We start from the raw sequence: 16,628 nt of genomic DNA, 5'->3' as shown, positions 1-16,628 counted from the left end.
GGCCAGTTTGTCAGATCAATGTCATCCTTAAACCAACAATGTGCATGGAGCCATGGCCCTCATTGACCATCAATTACCACAGGCCTGTCACCTTTGAAAGCATGTCAGCTGGTGCTCAGCATCCGCTCCTGCCACCTGCACCCTGCAGCTGAGCAAACACGGAGTGACCAGAACTCGCCAGGGTCAGCCAGGAGTATGGCCCGATCCCTAAACCAAGAGGAAGAAAGCTGGCCTCCTTGTGGGAAAGGCGCTAAACGCTGCATGAAAGCAGGTCTCTCAGGAGCTCAAGGGATAATGGAAGCAGTTAGCTCAGGGAGAGATTTCTGGGTCAGGCCTGTCTCTCACTGACTAGCTTTGGGATCTTAGACAAGTTCCTCCACTTTTAAGCCTTATTATCATCCCTATTTCACCAAAAAAGAAGTGAGTCCTGACTCTGGAGCTGCTGTAGGTGCACACTCAGTAACCATAATAATGCAAATATTTCCAGAACACCTCCCCTTTGCCCCCTGCCACCCGCACCAGCCTTCCTCGGGGCCCTACGTGCACCCAGCCCAGCTGAGCACTTGAACTTCGCCATTTGATTCCTCCACCATCCCATGAGGTTTTGCTTAGTGGGAACCCATGGAGCAGAGGACACCAAGGCTCCGTGTGGCCAAGTGGCTTGTCCAACATCTCACAGCTAATGAAGAGTTCCCAATCCTGTGCCCTCTGATTTCAGAGCCCTCATTATTTTTAATCTTTTTCTTTTTTAAGCTTGCATCTCTCTGGCCTTACTTTTTAAGTTTTTGCTATGGAGATTTTTCAGACGTGCACAAACATAAAGAGAATAACACAATGAGCTCCCACGGGCCCATCACCTAGCTTCTATGATTACCAACATTCTGCTGTTCTTTCATCTACCCCCTTTCCCACTTTTATTTTTAGGGCATCCTAAAACAAATGCCAGGCATGGAATTCCACCAGTAAATAATACATGAGTGCCGCAGAGCCTCGATTCCTCATCATTGCCTGATCCCCTCGGATCACCCTCCATCAAGGCTCTGCAGATGGGCAGTGTAGAAAGATCAGGGGCCAATTCAGACCTAACTTCAACCCCAGCCTTGGTTTTGTGTCTCTGTGGGCCTTTGACATGTCACTGCATCTCTCTGACCATCCAGCTCTTCTTCTGTAAAATGAAGACCATGGTTGGAACTTCACTGAGTTGTCATCTAAACAAGATAATGAATGCTGGTGGGCCAGCATGTGAGGCAGGCTCTATACACCAGGTTCCCCTTCCTGGACTCAATGTATTTGTTTCCTGGGGCTGCTGTGACAAAGCACCACAAATTGGGTGCTTAGAACAACAGAGATTGATTCTGCCACAGTTCTGGAGGTCCAAAGTCTGAAGCTAAGGTATCAGCAGGGCCACGCTCTCACTGCAGTCACCAACGGAAGCTCGCTCGGGCCTCTCCTGGCTGCTGGTGGCCGCTGGCCATCCTTGACATTTTTTGGCTTGTGGTAGCATCACTCTGCCCTCTGCATTGATCTTCACATGGGCTCTCCATCTGTGTGTCTGTGTCCAAATTTCCCTTTTCTTATAAGCACACCAGTTATTGGATTAGAACCCACCCTGATCCACTGTAGCCTCATCTTCACTTGATGACATCTTCAAAGACCCTATTTCCAAATAAGGTCACATTCACAGGTTCAGGGTGGATATGAACTCAGCACCCCTGAGCTGCTGCCTACTGCTCAGGCCTGGGGAGCTTTCCAGGGCAGATCCAGGGCCCTCCCCTGCTGTGTGCTTGAGACAGAGAAGGCTGGCTCCCAGAGGAGGAGAGCAGAGTCTCCCTGATGCCCTTTGCCCTGCACCAGCCGTACCAGTCGCCAGCTTCTCAGAGAGCAGCCACTGAACGCTGGCACTTGGGAGAAGCAAGCCCATCCTGAAGGTGGCTGCCTGCCACATGCCTTCCCAATGCACTCAAGAGAAAAGTCCTGTTTCCTGGCCCGCAGCCCTTGCTGGGCTCACCTCAGCATCCTTTTTGCCCCCTGCCACCCACACCAGCCTTCCTTGGTGCCCTAAATGCACCGAGCGCAGCTGCCTCCTGGCCCTCACTTGTGCCCTTTCTTTCCACAACCCTTCACCTGGGTAACTCCCGTCATCCTTTGGGCCATTGCTTAACCATCACTCCCCAACACACACACGGAGGCCTTCCTGAGCCCACATAGCAGTCTTTCATGCTGTCCTTTCTTGAAACATCCTGTTCTTTCTCTCCAATGCACTGATCACAATATCTATCCATTCTGGTGTTTGTTTATGTGTGTTCTGACTTGTTCCCCCACTATAAGCCCCATGTGGTCAGTAACAGATATTCCATTTAGTTCTGCACCCAGCACTCCACACCATGCCTGGCACACCACAGATGCCCAATAAACATATGCTCACCCATCAATAATGAAGTCCCTCTGCAGAACCTTCTGATTGTGCAGGGGAGAGAGGTCAAAGACAAAGGGTAGAAGGTAGAGCCTCCATCTGGAGGCCCACAAATGCTCCTTTGTTGGAAAATCTCTGCTCCCACCCTGTGTAGCACCTCCATACACAGCTCTGGGCTCGGCCTCTGGAGTCACACGGAAGCCCCAACACCTCTGCCCCATCCCTGCCTTCCCTTCATTAGCAGATGGCTCCATGCTGCTCCATGCCGGCCTTTCCTTCCACGTCATGTCAGCCCCAGTTTGTTCTTTTCTTCCCCTTCCATCAGGGTCAGGCTTCACCCCTCCTCCTTCTCTGCTCTATGTTCCACTTCAGTTTCCACGTCCAAATCTAAGACCTCACAGGGAGGCGTTCTATGCACTCAAGATGAGGGGAGCCCTTTGGCCTGAGCCACCACACCTCAGGTTGGCCTGGCCCTTATTTTAGGCTGGTTTCCCCTTGCCAATGTGTGGGATTTCTGGAGGGGAGGCCCTGGACCCAAAACATGAAGTTGGCAATAGGACTGGCCCTAGGCAGCAGATGAGTGGAAGGTGCCTGTGACCCGTGCATGGGAGGCATGGGGACAGCGTCATGACGTGATCCACGCAGAGCCCAAGGCACAGCATGTGTTAGTGGCACCCCCACACACCGGGCCCTGCAACCCAAAGATGCAGCTTATCTGGCTGCCACACAACACAAGGGTGCACGTGTGCCTACCGACCACTGGAACCCCAAACAGAAAGCCAGAGGACACAAAAGCACACTTTCATGAGGACAAACTCTTTACAATCCAAATCAGACCCACAGTGTCTAGCTGGGGCTGTGTTCCACAGCCCTGAAGGTAAGGTCTGCACTTGATCCCTGATGAGCAGGTAGAAACAAGAGTCATTCCCTGAACACGTGGCATGGGAGAAAAATGACTACATAGGGACATGGAGCTGGAAAATACCACACACATTGTCAGGTTCAGCCCTCTGCCTTCAAGTAACAGAGGAACCGTGATAAGACACCTGAGACCCTCACTGGGGAATCATCCTGGCCAAAGTGTCCCGGCCAGTTAGGGTGGGAATCAGGGCCCGGTAAGCCCTGGGCAGTGTTTGCTCCACTGCTGCTGCAGGAAAAGACAGCAGGAGCCCACATCCAGGAGGAGGCAGAGAGGATGGGAGGACCTAGCAACACCCCCTTACGCCTCTGCCAGCGTCTCTGGGCAGTGCCCAGGACACATCCTCTACCCAAACGGCCCTACTTTACTGCACTATGGAAGGCTGTTCCCAGTGATTTCTCTCCCACCAAACCAAATTGACCGCAGCATGTACAAAATCTAAAAATCCAAGGCAACAGCCAACGAAGAGACCAAGACTTCAGCCGGTTTTTAAGTAAAAAGTACTAGACCTTGCACCCCTGGCCTTCGCTGTTCCTCTCCTCCCAGGTGTGGACGTTTTCAGCCTCACCCTCTGGCCCCGAGTGTGCCTTGGGTGTCACTGGAAAACCTGGGCTGTTTATGGAAAGACCCAGCCTTCCCCGCTGTACCCCCACAAGGCAGATATGGATGAGTTTCAAGCAGGCGTCATGGAAATGTCACTTCCGCCAGCCGCACCCCTCCGTTCGGCCCCACACAGCAGGGCCCTCTTCCCAATGCTGCCTGTCTGAAATGGGAGGCCAACCCTGGAACTTTTCAATCAGACAGAACTCCCACTGCTCTGCTTTTGTTTTATTTTCTCTCTCCCTCCCTCCCCAGTATTACTAATAACTGGCTTGGATGCTGGGATGAGTCAGCCCCACTGAAGAGCCAATTAGCTCACCCACAGGAAGCCCATTAACTCTTCCGGGACCCCAGGTATCAGACAGCAGGCTCCCCCTCTGTGAGCCCGGGGGACTAGTACATTCAGTGGCTCCTCCCTCAGGCCCTCTCCAGCTATGACATCCAACCCATTTCCCTCACCTCCTGTCACTGCCTGGATCCAGGTCTCATCACCTCCTCTGGACTTCCTTCTAACAGATCTCCCTGCCTCGGATATCATCTCATGCCATTCTCTTCCCTCCCTAGCTGCTCATACAGTGACTTCATAAAACCAGATCTACTCATGACACAACCTAGCTCAAAAGCTCTCTGTGGCTCCCTATTGCCCAAAAACATAAAATTTACTCTTACCAGACTTGCACTTCCCATCCACTCTAGAATCTGTTGTCCTCCTTTTCTAACCCTCTCTGGAGCTGATCCCCTACATAAACCCTCCCCAGGGTCTAAACACCTACCCCAAACCCTGGCCTCTGTGCCTTTGCTGCTGCTGGTTCTCCTATTTCGAATACTATCTCTTAACCTGTGGAAATCCAGCCCATCTCTCAAAGCTTGACTCCAACCCTACCTACTCTTTAAAGCCTCCCCACGGCCCTTCATTCAAAAACCACTCCTTCCCTTCAGAACTCTATTGCATTTCTGCCACTCAGCACATAGCAAGTTCCAACTGTAATTTCATGAAACTGCTTCTCACGGGCTTTGTCTTCTCAACAAGATTGGTACTTTCTTATCATCAATTTCACTATTCAACAATGGGGGACCTTTTTAATAAATTACAGAATATCCATACAGTAGATAACTAGTTAACCATTAAAAATAAGTGACAGAAGAAAGGACTGAAGATTGACATGAAAAGATGTTGATTATATATTAATTTGGGAGAAAAAATTATAAAAACAAGATGCACCCAAAGTAGCCGTTTTTGCTTGAAATCCATGCATGCATAGGAAAAGAGTGAGATTCTTCAACATAACGCTGAACAGTAATTTTTTAAACCTGGGTAGTGTTAATGAATGGAAGGAACCATTTTCTTTTTTTTCTTATCTGTGTTTTCAATAGTAAATATGTATAACTGTATAATGAAAAGCAATAAAATGTATATGTTTAAGATTGAAGGATTATATATTTTGAAGTATTTTGGGACCAGGAAGGTGAGCCCTCCCTGTGAGGTCTCAGATCTGGACGTGGAACCTGATGGTGAGGCTCTTTTCATATTCATCACAGGACTGGAAATACAGGGCACACTAATTTTGTGTGTGCATTGGTGGTGAAACTGTTGAGGATTGTGAAGATCTAGACTTTTCAATTTCCATCAGTCCCAACCCTTCCTTTTGTAGACGAAGAAGCCCTCAGTCTTTTCATCCTACTCTTGAGCATTCCTCTGGGCCAGGCCCTTTGCTGGGAGCATCACCTATAATCCAAAATCCACCACTCAGGAGCTGCCTCCTGGCTTTGGGAAGAAAGCCAGAAGGATTGGAAGCTTCTTTTGTTCCCACCTTTTTAGTTTTTGATCTGTAAAATGAGAGATGCTATTATCAACCTGTTTTAAAGATTGAGAGAAACAGCACATGCAAAATACAGCCAGACGCACAGGGTAGGCAATAAATGTTTGCTATTATTGCTATAATATACTTGTGTCGTCCTGACAGACTCTAAGTGGGCACTTACCACTGCCATTTTATACTTACAGAACTAAGAGGAGCAGAGAACTTAAAACTTACACACATGGCTGGATACAGTGGCTCACACTTGTAATCCCAGCACTTTGGGAGGCCAAGGCGGGCAGATCACTGGAGGCCAGGAGTTTTAGAACAGCCTGGCCAACAAGGTGAAACCCCATCTCTATTAAAAATATAAAATTTATCTGGGTGTAGTGGTGTGCACCTGTAGTCTCAGCTACTCAGGAGGCTGAGGCACAAGAATTGCTTGAATCCAGGAGGCAGAGGTTGCAGTGAGTCAAGATCACGCCACTGTACTACAGCCTGAGCAACAGAATGAGATTCTGTCTCAAAAAAAAGGACATACACACAAATCAAATGCACACACAAATAAGCAAAAGCCCTGCTCAAAGCACTGTATCTTGGAGATTGAAAGGGCAGATTTCATATTCAGGTCTGTGGACTCAATGAGCTATGCTTCCAGTGGTAAACTGCTATGATATCTCAGGTAGGGCTGAGGGAAGAGGGGTGACTTGTCCAAGGCCACAAATCTAAAGAGGGGCAGTGCTGGGATTAAGCCCAACATCTACTTCAGCAGGTCATTTACTGAGAGGGCCTCCGGATGGCTGAATAGAGGTGCCCAGTGCCTGAGGAGATAACCACAGGTGGACTTCCTTGTCTAAGAGAGAATGGTGGGATTCAGCAGGGAGCCTCAGAGGCATGGAAGAAGAGATAAGTGAAGCAGCTGGCCTGGTCAGGATCAGCTTGGAGCATGGACAAACTCCCCACTGCAAGGAAAAGGTAAGGAGAGATCTCAGTCGCCCACATTCCCATCATGGACTCCTGCAATCTTAGCCACAGGAGAGCCCCTTGGCCTTCATGGGCCCTGAGATGAGTAGAGGGAGCTGTGTGGAGTCTGCATGATGGTTTTGTCTCAGAGAGAGAGCTTGTGCTGGGTGCCAAACACCCCCAAGATGCAATCAGCTGTAGCACAGCGCCATGTTGTGATCCTAGACCCTACCAGACTGCGTCCTGTCCTGGGGCCCAACAGCTCCTGCATTTCCACATCCCTGGAGACATTCCTCACCCACCCACCCAGAGACCTGCAGCATTGTGATGCCAGGACCTGGCAGGAGTGGTCAGGTCTCCAGCACTCTAGCCCATACAGTGTGCTACACCCCAGGGAATGAATGGTGCAGCTCACTAGGCAGACTTCCCCTGGGACAAAGGGAGCTGAAGCATGTGCTCCTCAGAGCCAACTGCCTGGAGCTGATGTCCCTGACAGCAACACCTACCACTCCACTGGTGAAGCCACTAGGCTGCTGCATGTATTTTAGGGGGTCTAGGGATTGACACACATAGGTGCCATCCTAGGGCCTGAGGACAGACATCCCCGACCACCACTGCCATCACTGGCATTTGCATATGCCATTTTAGGGACCTGGGAATAACCCCATGGCACTCATTGCCACCACTGCCAGTACCTGTGCACACTACCTAGGGTCCTAGGAATCAATCCGCCTCGCCTGCCATCATTGGCACTCTTGCATGCCTTCCAGGGTCCTAAGGATAGGCCTGCCCCACCTGCTGGATTGACTCACCCTGCCCACTACTGCCATCAGCACCCACATGTGTTGTCTGGGATCCTGGGGATTGATCCACACTGCCTGTTCCAGCAAACACTATATAGAACCCTGACAACAGGCTTGACTCACCCACTGACACCACCACTAACATACAAACATACCATCTGGGGGCCTGGAAATTGAGCCACCTTGCACACCATTCCCAGAGCCCACACACACCTTCCAGGGGCCTGAAGACAGGTCTGCCTCTGCCACCACCACTGGCACCCACCTACACACCACTGCTCATGCCTGCACATGCTGCTTGGAGGCCCAAGAGTTGGCCCTCCACCACTACAGCCACCAGAAATACTATACACACCAACCAGGGGCTCAAAGACATGCCCATCTACATGGCCCACTGCTGCCAATTCTGGCATCCAAGCAAACTACCTGGTGGCCCAAGGACTGGCCCACTTAGACCCACCAACACCAACACCCATGTACACTGCTGCTGCCACCACCACTAGGTACCCAAAGACTGGCCTGCATGGCATCCCTGTCCCTAGTTAAGTCTTGCCACAGCCCCTACTAATGACCACTGCCTAAGCCATGGCGGAATTCACAAACACCACTGATGCCAATTACAGATGAAGAAATCATAAAGACCACACTACTGCAATCAAAGCCAAAATACCCTACCCAACGAACACTATAGATACACCTATAGAAAAAGAGTCTTTTCCTACAAAAGCCAATCTACAAAATTGGAAGGTGTAACTATTAAATCAGATATGCAGAAATCAATGTAAGGACACATGAAAATGCAAGGAAACATGACACCTCCAAAGGAATACAATAAGCCTCTAGTAATAGTTCCCAACAAAAAAGGAAATCTATAAAATGCCTGAAAAAGAATTTAAAATAATTATCTTTAAGGAGCTCGGTGATATATAAGAGAACACAGGTGAGCAATACGTATAAGTCAGAAAAACAATTTATGATCTGAATGAGAAGTTCAACAAAGAAGCATAATTTAAAAAAAAGAAATTCTGGAACTGAAAAATTCAATAAATAAAATTTAAAATCAATTGAGAATTTAAATAATAAGCTAAATCAAGCAAAACAAGGAATTTTGAAATAACCCAGACAAAAAAAAAGAATGAAAAAATCTACATGATATATAAGACACCATAAAGTGACCATATAGCTGAATTTTAGGATTTACTGGAGAAGATATGGACAATGGTATAGAAAATCTATTTAATAAAATAATAGCTGAAAATTTCCCATATCTTAGAAGTAATATAGACAGATACAGGAAGCTCAAAAATCTCCAAAAAGATTAAACCCAAATAATCTTCTCCAAAGCATATTATAACCAAACGGTCAAAAGTCAAAGATAAAGAGAGAATTCTAAAAACACTAAGAGTCAAGTCACATATAAGGAAGTCCAATTCAACTAACGGTGGATTTCTCAGCCAAAACCTTACAGACCAGGAGAGAATAAAATGACATATTCAAAGAGCTGAAAGAAAAAAAACCTGCCAGCCAAGAATGCTTTACCAAGCAAAGCTATCTTTCAAAAATGAAGGAGAAATAAAGTCTTCCCCAGACAAGAAAAACTGAGGGAATCACCACTAGACCAGCCTATCAGAAATGCTCAAGGGAGCCCTACACCTGGAAGCAAAAGAATGATATCTACCACCATAAAAACACACAAAAGTATAAAACCATTTTTAAAGCAGATATAAAAGTGAGAAATGAGTCAAATATTACCACTACAGAAAACCACCAAACTGCAACAACAAGAGAGGAAGAAAGGAACAAAGGACATACAAAACAATGCGAAAACAATTAACAAAATGACTTGAATACATCCTCACCTATCAATAATAACCTTAAATGTAAATAGATTCAATTCCCTACTTCAAAGATGTAGGCTGGCTAAAGGGCGGGGGGGGACATGAATCAACTATTGAATCAACTATGTACTTGCTACAAGAAATCCACTTCACTTGTAAATATACCCACGAACTGAAAGTGAAGAGAAGAAAAAAATATATTCCACACAAATGGGAATCAAAAGTGAGCAACAGTAGTTATATCAGATAAAACAGGCAAATGATCTTTGTCTCTTTTAACCATTTTTTACTTAAAGATCATTATATGATGATAAAGGGATCAATTCAGCAAGAAGCTATAACAATTCTAAATATATACATGCCCAACACCAGAGCAGTTTTACTACAAATAGTAATATTCGGGGACTTGAACACCTCACTCTCAGCATCATACAGATCATCTAGAGTGAAAATCAACAAAGAAACATTGGATTTAAATTGCACTTTAGGCCAAATGGACCCAACAGGCATTTACAGAACATGTCATCCAACAGCAGCAGAATACACCTTTTTACCATTAGCATGTGGAATATTCTCTAGGATAGACCATATGTAAGAGCACAAAACAAGTCTCAACAAATTTTTCAAAATCAAAATTACATCAAATATCTTCTCAGATGATAATGGAATAAAATAAAATAAAATAATCAATAACAAAAAGGAACTTTGGAAATTATAAAGAACACTTGGAAATTAAATAACATGCTCCTGAACAACCAATGGACCAACAAAGAAATTAAGAAGAAAAATTTTTAGTTTCTTGAAACAAATGAAAGTAAAAACACAACATACCAAAACCTATGGGATACAGCAAAAACAGTGCTAAGAGCAACATTTATAACAATAAATGCCTATGTCAAAAAAGTAGAAAGACTTTAAATAAGCAACATAGTGATGCACCTTAAGAAACTAGAAAAGCAAGAAAAAATAAAGCACAAAATTAGCAGAAGGAAAGAGATAGTAAAGATCAAAGCAGCTAAATGAAGTAGAGACTTATAAAACAATCCAAAGAATCAATTTTTAAAAATTGGTTTTATAAAATGGTAAACAAAATCAATAAACCACCAGTTAAACTAACCAAGGAAAAAAGAGAAATGACCCAAATATATAAAATCAGCAACAAAGAAGACATTACAACATGATACCACAGAAATACAAAGAATTATTAGAGACTATCAGAAACAACTATACACTAGCGAACTGGGAACTTACAGGAAATGGTAAAAATTTCTGGACACATACAACCTACCAAGATTGAATCAGGAAGAAATAGAAAACCTGAACAGACCAATAATGAGTAATAAGATTGAATTAGTTAAAAAAAAAAAATCTCACAACAAATAAAAGCTGACTCACTACAAAAAAAAGTAGCTTTACTGCTGAATTCTACCAAACTTTTAAAGAACTAACACAAATTCTTCTGACGTTATTCCAATAAATTGAAGAGGAGGAAATTCTTTCTAACTTATCACATGAGGCCAGCATTGCCCTGATATCAAAATTAGACAAGAACACAACAAAAATGGAAAACTACAGACCAATATCCCTAATGAACACAGATGCAAAAATTCTGAACAAAATACTAACAAACTAAATTCTACAACACATTCAAAAGATAACACACTATGATGAAGTGAGATTTAGCCCAGGGATGCAAATCAACATATGCAATCAATAATTGTGATATATCACATTAACAGAATGAAGGCAAAAACCATATGATATCGCAATAAATGGAAAAAGCATTTGATAAAGTTTAGCACCCCTTCATGATAAAAATTCAACAAACTAAGCATAAAAGGAACATACCTCAACATAAAAAAGGCCATACATAACAAACCCTAAGCTAACATACTAAATGGGGAAAAGCTGAAAGCTTTTCCTCTAAAAACTGGAACAAGATAAAGATGCCCACTTTTACCACTCTTATTCAATACAGTATGGAAGTCCAAACCAAAGCAATCAGGCCAGGAAAAGAAATGAAAGGCACTCAAGTTAGAAAAGAGAAAGTCATATTGTCCCTCTTTGCAGATAATATAATCTTATATCTAGAAAACCCTGAAGACTTCACCAAAAAAACTCTTAGAATACATGAACAAATTTAGTAAAGCTTCAGGATACAAAATCAACCTTCAAAAATAATTTTTAAAATGTTTTTTTCTACACACTAATAAACTAGCTGAAAAAAGAAATCAGGAAAACAATCCCATTTACGATAGCTACAGAAAAAGGATAAAACTCCTAGGAATAAATTTAACTTAGGAGGTGAAAGCCTCTGCCATGAAAACTACAAAATACTGATAAAAGAAATTGAAGAGGAAACAAACAAATGGAACGACATCCCATGCTCATGGATTAGAAGAATTAATATTTTAATATTGTTAAAATGATGACACAACGCAAAGCAATCTGCAGACTCAATGCAATTTTTATCAAAATGTCAATGACATTCTTCACAGAAGTTTTTGTAAAATACAAAAATTCATATGGAACCACAAAAGACCCCAAATAGCCAAAGCAACACTGAGCAAAAAGAACAAAGTTGGAGGCACTGTACTTCCTGACATCAAAATATATTATAAGCCTATGGTAACCAAACTGGAATGACATTGGTATAAAAACAGATACATAGAACAATGGAACAGAATGGAGAATTCAGAACTAAATCCATGTATTTAAAGCCAACTGATTTTCAACAGAGGCACCAAGAACATACCCTGGGGAAAGGGCACCCTCTTCAATGAATGGTGTTGGGAAAACTGGATATCCATATGCAGAAGAATGAAATTAGACCCATATCTCTCATCACATACAAAAATCAATTCAAGATGAATTGAAGACTTAAATGTAAGACTCAAAACTACAAGATACTAGAAGAAAATATAGAGGAAAAATTTCAGGACGTTGGTCTAACAAAGACTTTATGTCTAAGACTTCAAGAGCACAGGCAACAAAAACAAAAATAGACAAAGAGGACTACATTAAGCTAAAAGCTTCTGAACACCAAATGAAACAATCAAGAAGAGAGTAAACAGATAACTTGTAGAATGGAGAAAATATTTACAACTATGCATCCAACAAGGGACTAATGTCCAGAATATACAAAGAACTCAACTGAACACCAAAACAAATAATCCCATTAAAAAGTGGGCAAGAGACATGAATAAACATTTCTCAAAAGAAAACATACCAGTGGCCAATAGGTATATAAAAAACTGTTCAACATTACTAATCATCAGGGAAATACAAATCAAAACCACAATAAAATATCACCTCATCCTAATTAGAATGGCTATAATAAAAAAACAAAAAATAACAAATGCTACCAAGGACACAAAGAAAAGGGAACTCTTACACACTGTTGGTGGGAATATAAACTAATACACACATACAGCCATTATGGAAAACAGTATAAAGTTTCCTCAGAACACTAAAAGTACAACTACCATACAATTTCACAATCCCAGTACTGAGCATTTATCCAAAGGAAAGGAAATCAGTACATCAAAGGGATACCTGCACACTCATGTATAGTGGAGCATTATTCACAATAGCCAAGTTATGGAATAAACATAAGTGTCTATCAATGGACAAATGGATAAAGAAAATGTGGCATATATATACAACGGAATTCTATTTGGCCATAAAAATAAATGAAATTGTATTATTTTCAGCATTATGGATGGAACTGGAGGTCATTAAGTTAATGAAATAAGCCAAGTACAGAAAGAAAAATACCACATGTTCTTATTCATATGTGAAAGCTAAAAAAGTTGATATCATGGAAGTGGAGCATAGCATGATAGCTATCAGAGTCTGGGATGGGTAAAGAGGGAATAAAGAGGTGTTGGAAAATGGGTACAACATATAGTAGAGGAAGTAAGTTCTAGTGTTCAATGACACAGTAAGGTGACTAGAGTTAGCAATTATTTAGCATATATCTCAAAATAGCTATAAGAAGATCTGAAATGTTCCTAAGAAAAAAGGGTAAATATTTGAGACGATAGATATCCTAAATACCCTGATTTGATCATTATACATTGTATGCATGTATCAAAATATCACACATACCCCATAAATGGGGTTATCCCATTTATGCTTAGCATTCCATTATTGGAACTAGTACAGCCATTATGGAAAACAGTATAAAACATCATTGGAAAGCTAAGCATGAGGGAGTTATTTATATCCTATTGCTCGAGGTCATCGCCAACATCTGTTTGCAAAAATTCAAAATATTGCAACCTCAGGCAAAAATGGGTTAATGTGTACAATTATTATATATCAACCAAAAAAGACAGTCATTTATATTCATATGTCTTTCAGTGCATTAATAAAACAATCGAGGTCATCCTCTTCACAAAAAGCTAGTCTTTCAGTATTATGGCCACAGAGAGCCAATTCTGGGTTTTCTAGGAATGGGTTTGAACTGGGCCAGATCCCCAAAGGCTGAGTTCACTTGGAAGGCTGGTGAGCACCACACCTCAGCCATGTGTCAAGGAAGCGCTCGCTTTGGTAACTACCAAGGCAGAAAACAATCAGTGCCAGGGAAACACAAGATGAGCCTGCGAGGGGGTAGACACAGTCCCCTAGCGACGACCTTGTCCTCAGGAGATATGAGCAAAGTCCAGTGGGCCAGGCAGCTTGCATGAAGTAAGGAGACCACCAAGTCAAAGGGGCTTAGAGGCCAGCTGCCTTTACACCCCTAGTTGGGTGGAGGGAACCACATCTGCACTCAAGGGTCCACCAACACCCACCATGAGAAGACGTGTTGGCTACACATCAGCCAAGTACTCCTGCCCTATCCTTTCTGCTTCATCAGCCACGGCCAGCCAAATATATGACCAGGGTAGTTAGAACTTCAGATTGACTCTGCTGCTAGCAATCTGTAGGAAAAGAAGAAATCGAATATCCCAGAGGTCTCTTATCTGAGACACTGTGAAGCAGAGAGTTGTTCTCCATCCCCCAGGTTAATTCTCAGGACATAACACTACTCTCCCCCACTCCCATATCCCCACTCCCCACCCAGCCACCATCCCCGTTCTTTTTTCCTGGCTTATCTCTGAAAGCCCCCGGCACAGTGGAGTCATGTGCACACCATGTGAGCCAACATGGGAGTTCCCATCAGGGCCCAAGCCCACACATGAAGCCTTATCTCTCACCACTACATATAAGTCTGCAAATAAATTTCAAATGTCAACGAACAACTAGGAGATGAATGGGCGAATGCAGTCACATGTTCCTTAAGTTTTCTACCATAAGACAGTGCTATATCAGATGCAGGGTGAGAAACGTTCATTTATCAGACTTTGACTAAGCACCTGATGTGTACAAGATACTGGGAGCATTCATCCTTTTTCTGCCCCAGAAAGCAAACCAGAAGGACATCTAAGTCCCTGCTTAGCTGCCCATTGAACTTGGTGTTTGGTGAAGCTAAGCCTCACTTATGAGAACAAGAAGACATCCACAAAGCTGTGATTTTACCCCACTGCATTAAAGATTTTCACTTATTAAAATAAGCACTGTGCTTTACAAAGCAAGCTTCAGGACTCAGGCATGCATAATGCAATGCATCCTGCAGCTTTATATACTCAGCATCCTTGCATCTTTTTCTGATGACCAGCCACTGTGTTACCATTCTTTCCTGTGCCTCCTGGTAACAAAGGAATGCCCTTTCAGGGCACACGATTGCTGTTTGCTGTGGTACTGCAGTGAACAGCCCCAGAGTGCTGGAAAGTCCCTCTATCTTCACTCACTGTCAGCCTCAGCACTCCCTCCTTCCTGTCCTTACGCATTTGTGACACCCATCAACAGAAGTACATAATCCCTGCCATCTTCCTGTTACCCAAGTTTAATAGCCATTCATTCATTCATTCACCAAAGGCTCTCTGAGCACCTTCTCTGTGCCAGGCTCTCAGAGATCATAAGAAATAAGAAATGAATAAAGCCTGTCCCTACTTCCCTTCCAGCCACAGTTGCAAACTGGGACAAACCTACTTCACCTGTCAGAACCTTAGTCTCTTTCCCCACCCAGGTTGGAGATCAAAGCTGGAATGGTCCTTAGAGATGATCTAGAGCAAATGTCCCCAAACAATGACCAGACGGTCAAATCCAGCCTGTCAATGAAAGTACATAAAATCTACATTGTCAAAGAAAAGATCCATCCACCTGACTCCCAGGTGGCCACTTCCACACAACTTTCAGGCTTCCTCTTTGGGCCTAGAGATAGGCCCCTCTTCCATGTGCTATCTCAGTCAGAGAACAAGGAGACAGGAGGAAGGACTGTGTCTCGCTCCATGTGTTCCTGGAAGCCAGGGACACCTGCCTCCCTATTGTGGGCCCCTGGCCTCTCCTTTGTGCCTGAATTCTTAATGTCTGCCCCAGATCTGACTGCTCCAAGGGTAGAGTGAGCCTTTGGGGTGCAACCGCCTTCTTCTATCACCTGGGCTCACACTCGGCCCTAGGCCCATGTGCCACACCCCTTCTCTGTGGGATAAAATTACAGCCAGGGACGAGGTTAGGAAGGGATTCTTAGTCCACTACAACAAGAACCCCCCAGGGAGATTATTTTATAATCTCAACAACTGGAGAAACAGTCCCTTACGCCCCCAAACGCACAGGCATGGAGTCTGAAGGGAGTTTCTGTGTGATGACTGCAGGAAATGCATAGGCTTTGCACTGCTTCCCGCAATGTGAACTTGAGCCTGTACCTTATCTCTCACAGCCTAAGGGAAACCAGGACACAAATAAGAGGCATTTCACAGTGATGTGCTGTGGTTTAATGAGATTACAGGGGCAGAGATCCAGCACAGTGGCCAGCACAGGACACATGTTCAGTCAGCCCGAACCTGCTCCCACAGACATGGGCACACACCACCGCCGGATGTGGAAACTGCAGGCACTACAAAGGCAAATAAATAAGCTGCCTGAGGTCACACAGCTAGTAAATGGCAGGGTCGGGGTTTGAACCTGTCTCCTACCATGACGTGTGCTTGTTACCTCTTACAGGTACACAGAAATTAAATCAGTAAACAAATGAATGGACAAGGTAGGGACAGGTGCCATGAAGAAAACAAGTCAGGTGGATGCGATTGCCTCATGAGGACTGCATTAGATTTGCTCATCAGAGCTTGTGTTTGAGCAGAGAAAGAGCCAGCTTTGAGAACATCTGAGGAAATACCTGTAGATAGAGGAGGCAGTGAGTGCAAAGGCCCTGAGGTAATGCAGTGAATATTCATCACTTTTACTTGGGGC

The 16,628-nt window shown here is 44.0% G+C and overlaps 1 long non-coding RNA gene across 2 annotated transcripts in view; it reads right to left on the bottom strand.

Annotated features, from left to right (window-relative positions):
* Positions 1 to 917: 917 nt before the first annotated feature.
* LOC116537166 overlaps positions 918 to 16,628 on the bottom strand; it is a 160,673-nt gene continuing 144,962 nt past the window's right edge. For both annotated transcript variants that reach the window (XR_004262997.1, XR_004262996.1), the window contains 2 exons: positions 14,132 to 14,260; positions 918 to 5,759 (listed from right to left, as the gene is read on the bottom strand). This is a non-coding gene — a long non-coding RNA (uncharacterized LOC116537166). The remainder of the gene's footprint in view (positions 5,760 to 14,131; positions 14,261 to 16,628) is intronic.

The sequence above is a fragment of the Sapajus apella genome, unplaced genomic scaffold (genome assembly GCF_009761245.1).
Source record: "Sapajus apella isolate SASKATOON/1434 unplaced genomic scaffold, GSC_monkey_1.0 scaffold107, whole genome shotgun sequence".
In the NCBI taxonomy this organism is placed as follows: Eukaryota; Metazoa; Chordata; class Mammalia; order Primates; family Cebidae; genus Sapajus; species Sapajus apella.
Note: the sequence above shows the minus strand (reverse complement) of the source record. Positions and strands in the feature narration are given on the sequence as shown.